Genomic DNA, 12,164 nt, shown 5'->3' with positions numbered 1-12,164 from the left:
GCAACTTCAGCAGCAACAACCAGTTAGCATCTTATGTTTCTTACTATACAGAATAGCGAAGAAGTAAGTATTCCTCAAAAGGTTGGAAGGTCAGACTTAGCTTGATTAAACACCTAAAATATGAATGTTTATTCCAAGCTCTTACAAAGCTCCAGCGTCAGCAAAATTTGGTAGAGAAATGCACAGTACAATTCCAGTTCTGGGTGGTTCCCAGAATCACAGAAATATGCAAAAATGATAAATTGGACATGCTAGGTAAGAAAGGGAAATTCTACATTTCAGAACCTAAAACCACTTAGTTTTAGTATTAGTAGAAATGTTGATGCAAGTGAGTGGTTTCATTTAAACAAGTTCCTCCAGACATGGTGTGATTGAGTATGGATTTTGATATATGAAACATGACAGTAAGATGTAATGTGTGAATACAAAAAACGAGCGAAAGCACTGAGGAGGTAATCTCAGTTGCATATAAGTTGCTAATTAAAGAATAAAAAATAAAATTATATAATAAAATAATCTTCAACAACAGTTCTGATTATTTCAAATTTTTGAGACTTTTATTGTTTCCTAAATGTCCCAAAAGCTTCCACACTGAGGAAAGACAGGAACTTTTGAAAACATCCATTCAACTCCTTCAAAATCAGAATTGCATTTGAAGTCCTCAAGTAGCATCGCAAAAAATTGATTGATCTTTCCCTTGCATCCTTTTAAGTTTAATAAACATTCATTTGATGATATGCTTTAAAGTCATCCACATAAAGTCCCGAAATTACACGTCTCTTCAGCAACACAGGCTGATGAGGTTATGAATACTGTGTATGAAACTCAAACTTGACATTTCTCGCAGTGCTGAGGAAAGTTCAACATGCTTTTTATCTTCAGTGTTCAAGCATAACTAGTCTACCCACCAGACGTACAATCCTAGACAATGACTGCAATTCACAGTTTCATTCATCAGGCATATCAGACCTTTCAAACACTAGGAGAAAGCCTCTCTGAACATGAAGTTGCCTTTTACAGAGTACCGGTTCAAGTCTGTCACATGAGGAAATGAGGACTTCTTATATCTGAAAAATCACAGACATCTGGAGTCACTGAATTTTATTGTTTCTCACTTCCTTAGGAGAATTTGGCAAAAGTGACATTTAACTCTGTCTCTCAGGAATCTTTCAGAAGCTGATAATATTTAGCAAAAGTTACGGAGTAGCGCATGTAAAAAAGGAAGGGAAAAAAGCAAAAAGAAAATATATTAAAAAAAAACAATTTAGAAAGCATTTAGAATACCACTCAGTAGCCTAAAGGAAAACCAAAGAAGCAAGCACAAAATATCCATCTTACATATTATTTTTTAAATTATGTCAAGAAAAATTCATAGCTCTAACTTAAACCCTGAGGAACAAGGCACATCTTTAAAAATTATAAAGCTGTTCAAGGGGTTTAGGTCTTTTTCTATTTTAACCTACTCCAGAGTGAAAAATAATCTGAAGTAGATCAGGTGGAAGAGACATCTCTGGAGACAGGATTGTTTTTTCTGGGTCTTGTTCATCTGATGGCCTGTACAATGAGCCTTTGATTGAAGTTCTTACCTGCTTCACTGGTGAGAATAGACTGAAAATGCAGAGAAAATTAAAGCATTCAATGTCATCTCAGATAGAATTCACCAATAAACTCAAACTCATAATTTTTAAAAGCAGTAATATTCAATAATTTTGTGCTGTTTTTATAGTACAAGTAATAGGTTTGAGGATTTGGGGACATTTTTATTGTCTCAGGGATTTCCTTTTCCAATACTTTTGAATCTCTATGTTCACTGGCGTTTCTACTATTTTCCAGGAAAGCCCTGAATCTTACTTCATTTTATGTGACTGTGGATTTTCCTTTTTTGTCTCACTGCCTTCTGAAGCCGCCGTATCCACAGCTTTCTTCTGTCTTCCTAGTCCTAATATAAGAATAGGGCTTACCCTTACAGTTATGAATAACGTTATGGTGATGCAAAAACAATGCCCCATTCCAATCATACTTGCTAGAGCTCCTGGCAGGATCCCAAAACTCAGTGTCCACTGCAACAATAACAATTCAAGCCATGCTATATTCCTGAACTCAAGTTACCTTTTTCTCCTTTTCTTTTAGCAGCCATAACATTGAGGCGTCATGGCTACCCTTACGTTTTACGGCTGACGGGGAAAACATTCCTCCTGGAAGCCTCAGATACTCAAATCATCAGGTTTTTTTTTCACCCAGCTTTCCACCCTTGAGCTTGGCCTCCTGTTTCCATCCAATTGTCCTGAATTTATGGGCTTTGGGCAGCTCAACCGAATCAGTCCCCAGGCTGCTCTGAAATCAGCCAAGCTCCAGGAATCCCATCTACATATTTAAGGTTTCATACAACAAAGGGGAAAAGAAGGGCAGAGGGGAGCCGACAGGTTAGTGGGGCTTCCCTTTATGATTCCTCAGGGGAAGAACAATAACACTCTAATGATTTAAACAGCCTGATGTGTGCTGTCAAGGCCCGTAAGTCAGCACCAAAGAGTTATATGCAATATACCCCATAGCAGTTAAAAAATGCATTTGCCATAAAACAGTACTGTGTTATTCACCTATTATTCTCCACAAGTCCAGCCCAGGCCCTTTAATAGGTGACCAATTTAAATAAGGTAAAGTTCTGGAGAGTGGTTGTTACTATCCACCGTACATTGCAGAACAACTCTATAATAATGACCTACCTGAGAAAAACTCCTTTGCACGTACTTCTTTTCTCTGGTCTCAGAAACCTGGTTTCCAAAATATCAAAATATTTCAGAATGGAATTAATTTTCACTGTAAGCAAAGCAAATGTTTCTCATTCAAAGAGTCTTCACAGTGTTAAACCTGCAACGAATTTGAATAAAATACTTATCTCAGAGATAACTGGAAATCAAAATAAAATTAATATTGGGTTGATTAGAATTTAAAAGCAGTACAATATATGTATATTGTATTAAGCATTCTTAACGTCATCAAGAAAAACATTAATCTGTTAGTGGAGAGAACGTCAGCGTATATCCATCCATCTGAAGCTGGCACTTCTGTTTTCTCTGACACATAAGACTTGTTAAGGTGACAGTAAATTGATTCTCACTCCTGTCTCAAGGAGACCTGGCAGAAATAGATTCCCAGACTTGGAGAGGCAGGGAACCGTGTTAGTGCTGCCCAATAAGATATATCCATGCCAGCCCACTGCGTATTGGCAAGTTGCATCTGTCCCTCGCTGCTGCTGTGTGCAGGAGGCACCTACCATGTCGATGTGATATTTACTCCCCGGCCAGCATGCTTGCTGCCACTCAGCACCCATTCTGGTGCAATCCTCCACCAACCAGCTGTCTTTCCCTACCAAAGACCTAGGAGGCTGCTCAGCATTTGCTGTAAAATTCCACTGAATTTGGCTCTGGTTTGAACAGGACTACTCTTCATCTTTAAATGAAGCACCATGTCGGAACACAATGTGAGCCAAGCAAGGGTTTGGTCCTAAGCGTTTCAGGCTTTCTGAATGCAAATCTGAGCTAGCAGGAGATGCAAGTGGGTAATAATGCTTTCTGTGTAACCCACTATTATTCCTGTCGCTTAGCCAAGTGGAGAAGCTGAGGGTCACTACATTTTAATATAGGCTCTCTTAACTTTCAGTGTTATTAAGACCTTGTGAGTCACTCAAGGTAATGATTCCAAATGGGGGGAAAATGTAAGGCAGATAATGGAGCCTGCAGGCATGGAAGGGATTTTATTATTCCTGGGAGACACTATACAGAATATCAGACTGGACACCTACCGAAAAGTGCTGGAACCAGTGTCTTTCTGTAAAAGTGAGCATATGCTCAAAATAAATTCATTAAACTAACATTTATTTTAATAAAAGCCAGAAGGATTGGGAGGGGGTGGGATTCTTATCTGATATTTACTCTGGCCATTATTTTTCTATAGATTGGACTGAATGAAAAGAAGTTATATACTGCTTTCACTTTTTGCATCCTAAAAGTCTACAAAAGTTCTATTCATCTAAACTTAAGTGTGATGAAGTGCAGTAACCCTTCTGGTGGAAAGAGGTTACTACTGTACTTCAGAAGCTCTCACTGCCATGACTCAAATTTTCCAGCATTTTTTCCCTCCTTCCCTATGAACGCTCTTCCTGACAACTTCAGTTTTGTTTTGCTTTATTTTGTCTTTCAAATATTAGACAAAGAAATTATAAGAGAAGAGATGTAATTTCATTTAGGTGTCCTGGCCTGGAAACAAACTCAGTTCCCAGAAGTAGAAAGCGAACACTATTCTGCCTGTTCTTGTAAAGCAAGAAGTGATAGCTAAATACCCATTAAATTCTTCAATTTCAAAGTCAAATTACTTGATTAATCAGGTATTATTGATATTACTTTTAGTAAAAAATCTAAGGTCGGAATCACTATGTTGAGACCTAAGTTTCAACTCATTTGAAGGCGTGGGTATGTTTTCACATCGAGCAAAAGCGACAATTAAGGCCATAATCAAAAATACACTTGCCAGCTCAAGGGGTAATTTGGTAAAACTAAGAAGACAAGTCTATTAGGTGTTTGTTAGGTCTAACAATAAAAATCTGAGGTGACCTGTCACAGTCATGGGTAAAGGCCCCAGAATAATTCTGGTAATGATTTGGTCTTTGGTCTTTTCTAGTCAGTGTTTCCTCTAATTCTGTTCTGCAGTTTAATATTTAAAAATCCTATTAAAAAATACTTTTCTTTTTCTTTTTTTTTTTTTTAATTTGACTTGCACAGGATAGATATGACAGAGATTTTCGTGGTTATGATCATAAAGTTGGTTTTCTTTTTTATTTCAGAGACATCTAATTTCCTGTCTTCTACTGATCTATCCAGGGGCAAAATGAAGTTCCAAGAAATCCCCACTTCATCACATTTCATTACAGGTCAGGTCTGTGTTGCTAAATCTTATAGGAGACAATATTAGTCACACAGGTCCTTGTGACTGATTACTTAATATATTCATACTTGAGAATTGTACTTGAGCCAGTCCTGAACAACAGCTAGCAGTTTTTTGCGCCTTTATTTAAAGACATGAACTATGTCTCCAAAGTCCTCTCTTTCCATTTCACATCCAGTTTACTTTTTATTTATATAAAAGCAGGTAATCTGGCAAGTAGGTTACTAGACTGCTTGTAAAGTTTTTTCTGCTTTTTTTTTCCTGAATGCCTGTGCAGGTTTCTGCTTATTTTTTGTTCAGTTTGAGTACCATATTCATGTGCATTATTGTTATTTTAGTAGAAACTACATCTACTTGCTGAACACATGCAATTAGGATTGGTTTTGTTCAGCCTAGTTTAGAACATGAGCATTTTTTTGCCTCATACTGCCAATGCAAAGTGTTAAAAATAAGCCACCTGCTTCAAAAGGCATTTATTTTCTTTAATGATTTTTTTTTTAAAAAAAGAGACTGTCTTTTAAAATCATTATATATTAATTCACATACCTTCACCAATTCATATATAACCTTCTTCAATTAATACAGAGCTGGATATCAAAGTAATGAGAGGACTGTAGGTTTTAGCACAGTTTTCTTCTCAATCATCTGGATGCTAAATGATAAACTGAAGCTAATCTGTATGTAATTTAAAAAGTTATTACTCCCAGCTGCCCGCTCCCCCTTCTGCAGGACATCACTATCTCCACAGTAATATAGCTGAAAAAAAACATAGTGTCGACACCTCTGTGTTTTATTGGAGGGAAGAACACATTAGCCTGTGGCACCTGTTGACAGAAGGACAAAGAAGAAAGAAAGGAGATGCAACATTTAATCATCATGATGTGGCTCCCTACACATCTCTGCGGTTGTCCGTCAGGAGCATCCAGGGCAGCACCAAGCCGCTCACAGATGTGATGGGCAGAAGGACCCCCCCAGGTTTCTCCTCTGGTATTTTGTAGGACATTTACAGTTTCTTATTTATCCATTCTTTTAACTTCATCATTTATATATGCCATTTCCAACATCCAAATAAACATTTGGTTTTGTCGTTTCTGCAGATAAATTTTTAAACATTTTCCTTCTCACACTCCTTCCTTTGTTCAGGCAGTTGTATAAGGTTTCTTTGTTGTTATTATTTTATTTTTAAACTACACATTCACTTCTGTGTCAAGTCATATTTCAGCAGAGGGGACATATATTTCCAACGCATGATGAGAATTCAAGTTTGGATAGAAAGATTTTCTGGGATTTACATCCTATGACCCAAAGAGATTGAAAGCAATCACTGCCTCAGAGCACAGGGCATTTTCCAAAGGACTTCTGTCTTTGTGGTTAGGAACAACCTAGTATGTACCTGATACACACCAAAGCAAAGGGTATGAAATGGGTTTTAACCTGTTTAGTCTGGAAACATAAACAAAATGAAAAGCTTATTGTAGGTACACGAAAGAGGTATTGACACATTATAAATCTTTGTAGCCTTCTGTGTCCCCACTGTTTAGGCAAGACAGCATCACTTCTCAATTATGAAAAGAATGCAAGCCTCAGAGTCTGCCTGCTTGTCCTTCCATTTGAGACATGGACTTATCACACAATTAATGGAATTCAAAAAAAAAGGAAACTCAAGGTACTAGTTAATATTTTTATTATTTTTTTACTTGGGAAAGCTACACCCAACCACAAAGAAGTCTACCTCAACTAGAAACACCAAAAAAAAAAGTGCCTCTGAGGAATCTGTTGTTTGTTTGAAAATATGCTTTCTATCACAAAGATGAGATCATGCCAGAAACTTGTTATGGTTTCCTAACATTTTATAGCATTTGAGGTAAAAATATGCATCTTTTAAGAAATTACAATAAATACATCTGTGGCCTCTGTTTGTTTTCTTAAATATGTGAAGTAAGATTAAATCATATTTTCCTTTATACCTATCAAAACCAATAAAGTATAAATAAATACAGAAGTTTCTCAGATAACAAGCACCATAAATCTACAGTTTACTTTCTTTTAAAATGTTCTTTTCACATGTAGAAACCTTACTGAAGGAATGATAGGAACTGTGTTATCTTTTTCACAAAAACACAGGTATTGCAAGCAGACATAGCGTGCAAGAGGACTTCAGGGTCAAAATCAGGGATCACTTACACCCATGAAGTTCCATTGAATTCAGACATTATATAACATGAGCAAAATCTGCGCTTTAAAATTGTTCAAAATGCCTCAGGTAGTCCCGTAATGAAAACTGCATCCAGTTACCTGACTGGGAGTTCTGATACAGACAGGTTTTTTTTTGTAAGCAGATCCACTTCAACAATTATGGTAATTAAACCTGCAAAGGTCCCAGCAGGAGTGATACTAACATCAATCCAGCTGTTTCACAAAGAAAAAACATTATGTAAAGTCAGCATTCCCTCATCCCATGTTCTTTGTGAGATGAAGATCCCAATTCTCCCACAAACAAAAAAGATAACTTGGTGTAATGTTACTGTTATTCTACAGGAAGAAAAAGAGATCATGAAATGTAGATTTATGACTGAAATTGAATCAAGATTTCTGGATCTGATGCACATTTAAATATAAATTAATCTGAGAAGACGCAAAAGGGTGCAAGCAAAAAGTCCTATGAAGAGCATAACATAAGGAAAGGTGTCATCAAAGCTCAGTCTCTCTGTCCCTAGGACAGTTTTTTATAGTGTTAGGGTCTTTGCTTTAAATAAAAAATAAAACAAGGTGCAAAAGCTGACTATGAACAATAAGTTTCACAGTCAGCTATAGATTTCACATTCTGCTGCTACACTACCTTCAGAAATTCTGTAGACTGAAGCAAGCAGAAGTTAAACACATATGGGAAGTGTCAGTGTCAATGCTTTTTTTAATACTAGTGGCACCATGGAAATGTTGGGTATTTTGTTTAATGATTTTTTTAAATCTAGTTAAAGACTAGAGATGGCTAATACAGTAGTTCCTCTCATTTATTTTTCTAATAAAATACATCGCAGCAATAATAGTATATCTTTATGGTCTCCATCTAGTTATATATTTTTGTACTGACAAGGCCATATTACATCATAGACTTGATACACAAAAACATCAGGCAGTAATTATACCTAGCTGCTTGATCTTAGGGCAAATATTAACATTGATAAGATTAGTAACTCCCATGAAGATTGTTCACACTTATCAAAAATATTGGTTTACATTGTTGCAGATTCTGAGAAAATGTAATTCCTTAAAATTAGCTGGGTTTTTAAGGTTTGCATAACAAAGGGAAGTGCTAGAACCACATTTTTATTGAATGAAAACTTAGAATTTTAGAACAAAATATGTCACAGGTGAATTCCATTAGTCCACTGAATGTAAAGGAAGGAATAAAACAGTACCAGTAATAGTAAAAAAAGACCCAGAAAGTCTTGTTTCACAATGCACAATCATGTCGTCTTTGGAATAAAAACATTTTCTAACGAGTCACTTTTACAAAGATGGAAATTAATTCACTTTTGAGGAAGCACACCATCTTTGTATAAAATTGGACAGCATCACATCTTCCATGTAGTATTAAACCAAATTAGGTGCAAGAAAATAAGCAAAGAGTGCTCTTGGAAAAAGTATGAATTAAGGTGCTACTTCAGCCAAAGACTGGGGAGCTGTACACAGAGGCAACTTCTATTCATCTCTAGACTGACCTGTAGTTAGTTCAGATAAGGACCTGAACATAGGAAGGATTTGAACATGTCTGCCCTCAGATCAGAAAAATACTACGGGGTTTTAAGGCTGCCATATTCATTTTTTGTCAATATCGGGCTCTCAAAAAGAGGCAAATGTCTCAAGATTTTCTAGGCATTACCTCTGTCTTCAAAGTTGTCTCTGAGTTTGCATCTAACTCATATGGAGAGCGTATTGCGATTAAGCAAAGTTCTTCCACTTACATTTTAGTCTGACTCAAAGGATATGAATAGGAGACATCACATACATTGAGAAATACACTTTATCAATCAATAAACCACAGAAAAAATAGAGGAAAAGACACCACAAATCTGCAGAGATATGATTTATATTAAAGTGGGATTCACTCAGTATATTTCATTTCGCATTTTGTATTAAGTTGCAGGGAGGAATACGGAAGAAGCTATTACTTCATAATCCATTTGGTTTAGGAGAATACTAAAATGAGGAACTATTGTAGAGGAATAAAAACTGAAAATAAGTTTATAAAAAATTAATTCTTTTTTGTGATAGAAAAATCAATAAACAGCATGAATATATATTTTGTAAATAAACTTTATCATTAATTTTACAATAAAACACAAATGAAATGCTGATAAATACCAAGAATTCTATGAATAAACAAGTGTGTTTTCAAAAGATTGAAATAATGCATAATTTCGAGAACACTTTTGCGTTTAAGTAAAAGCTCACAACTTTTTAAAAATTCTGCTTTTAATAACACCAGTGTATCCAAACAGTCTCTAAAATTCCAGAGGATGATGGAACAGCTCATGCAATTTTACAGGGATCTTGCTGAACCTAACTGGAGAAGGTTTTTTTGTGTAGGGATGTGCTGAGAATGTACGCAGGAAAAAATGAAGATGAGATGATGGGGGAGTCAGAACATTATCTTGTGCATGGTGTTATGTGCATGCTCCAATTTATCTGCTGTATAATATTTTGCCTGAGTACATAAACTAAAGTGTGATAGAACGTGTTAGGGAGAACAAATAGGAAACCAAGAGATAAATGAGAATACCAAGTTCCTGTTCTCAGTGTTCTGACTTACATGTTTCCAGAAAGACTGCAGACTAATTTTGCTGGTCAGAGTAAAATATAGAAAATGAAACGTGCCCCATGATGAGGAAAAAAAATGGGGAAAAAGAGACAAGCAAAATTTCCTTAGGAAGGTTTTGAGACGTCTTTGTTCATTTAAACTCTGATCAGGCTGCAGGCAATTGATCTAGTAGTTTGAACCTTTTTTCTCTGACTGCTGTACGCAATTGCTGGGTGAATGGAAAATAGGTCTAATTTGTTGTTCCAAACTTAATCACAGATGCTTGAAAGGTAGGGCCTGTCAAGCCTTAATTGTGGTTTTTCCTTCATGTTGATATGGCTGGAAGAAGCGAGGGAAGAGATAAGGAATGCCATTTTAGTGTCTGGTCTAAGAAGCTAAAAGAGATTTCCCTGACATACAGATACATCTGAAGGGCATATATTTGACCAGTGGCAAGCTGGGTCTGTGGAGAAGTGGGGATAAGGCCTCTCCTAGATTTCTAACAGCACGGAAGATGTTGGAGGTGTATGATCTTTCTGGGACTACCTAGAGAATAGTAACCTGTAGGCCTTTGATAAGGAGAAAGGCAAGCAACAGTCTATTACTGGGAGGAACATTTACAATGAAAACAGTGCAGGGCAAAAATCAATTATTGAAGTTTCGCTGTGCTCTCACGAAAACACAAAGATTTGTCTAGGGAAGTATGCCCCAGACATATTTTCCCACATAGAATTTTCGTCAAAAGAGTCATCCATGAGAGGACTAGTTCCTCTATAAGAAAGTTTATTTATCATGGTGTAGCTTTGACAAATTTAAAAGATGTATGATCTTTGTGAACTTCGAGGACTCTTGCACATATGGAGCAGCTAGTTTATCTTGTACTGCAAATATCTGGGCATATTTTGGTTTTGATGTGAGTCATAACTAATCGCATACTCCTAACAGCTTGATGGCACTGTAAGCAGATATTTCTTTCTATGAGTTTTTAAAAAAGAGGATGCATTTGCGTGATTGAAAAACTAAAATTCTAACAGGCATAGGATGAAATCAACAGGAAGGAAAAGCTGAGGTACATCTCAGCACAGGACTGCTGAGGAGCAACACATTATTGCCCTTGCTGTGAACTAGCAACTGGTGTCATTAGGTGGTCTGTTTAGATGGACCTGGCAGTAATAGTTTCCCACTGTGTTTGAGTCAAAGGGGATGAAGATAAACTTCTGCTCTGAACATTGCTCTGTAAAAATGAATGAAGTGTTTGGCAGTTTGCTGATGAAAGAGATTTTGCTGCATTAATGAACTAGATTAATTGTTTCTCATGCTGCTGCTATTTCAGTTCTGTTACCAATTCAGCAAAGCTATTAGCAAAAGTGGACTGTTTTTTTTGACTGAAACCAAGAAATCTGTGGAAAGTGGGAGCAGGGGAGGAAGACTGAAATAAATATTTCCAAGGCATTGACAAAACAAATAGAAAAAACTCTGGAAATTTCTTTTCAGGGTGTCCTTGGGTTTTTTTAGGGATCTTTAAAACTCTTGTCTTCTTTTCTAATTTACACATGTAAGTCTGAAATACATAAGATATCAATCAAAATTAAAATACCAAATATTTCAATTTTTGAATGCTGCTTAAATGCTTCTATACCTCTAAAATGTAATATTTTAATGTAAAAAATATTAAAAATGAAACGTTCTTTTACTCTTTCTGATGATTTTAAACAAATATACAAACACAGATGCCAAATCTGTGCCTGATTTCAGTCTCCAGTTGCAGCATTTTCCAACAAGTGAACTCAGTGCCATATAAAAATTGTTCCACTTTAAATGCAAGAGTTATTTTGATTGTCTTTCATGCTTCACTCCCCTTCTTCAAGGCATGCCAGCATTCACGGTTGTCACTTCTAGCCTTGGCTTGCACTGTGTAGTGATAAGAGGGAAATATGCTGCAGCTGAAACCTGAACAGGACAGAGATGTAAATTAGAATGGCAGGTTTGCCACCTTCTGAAGAGATGCGATGTGCAATCTTTTCCTGAATGATAATGAGATAGTGTTAGCTTTTGTGGCATCTTTACAGCTTTTGCATGTAGAGGTGGCATTAATTCTGAGCAATCATCTTGAATTCATTGTGGCTGTCTCTGTGTACAGATCACACACACATACAAGAAGATGTCTTAGCCCCTTCTTTTTGCCCTGGTGAAGAAATACAGGACAATATAGCTATAATTTTTGCCCATACTATTTTTTATAAATCTAGAGTAATTCCGCACCTTTCTCATTAATCTTTCCAACACGCTGACCATCGTAACTCCTGTAACCAGTGCCAGCACAAAAGACAAGTTTTTAAATTTTGCTGAGCCAGTAACAGAGAACGCAGGATGTCCAAATCCAGTATGCTGTATGCAAATCCAAATGAGAGCCATCTGTAGA

The sequence above is a fragment of the Tauraco erythrolophus genome, chromosome 4 (genome assembly GCF_009769465.1).
Source record: "Tauraco erythrolophus isolate bTauEry1 chromosome 4, bTauEry1.pri, whole genome shotgun sequence".
In the NCBI taxonomy this organism is placed as follows: Eukaryota; Metazoa; Chordata; class Aves; order Musophagiformes; family Musophagidae; genus Tauraco; species Tauraco erythrolophus.
The sequence above is the reverse complement of the archived record's forward strand: the minus strand, read 5'-3'. Positions refer to the sequence as shown.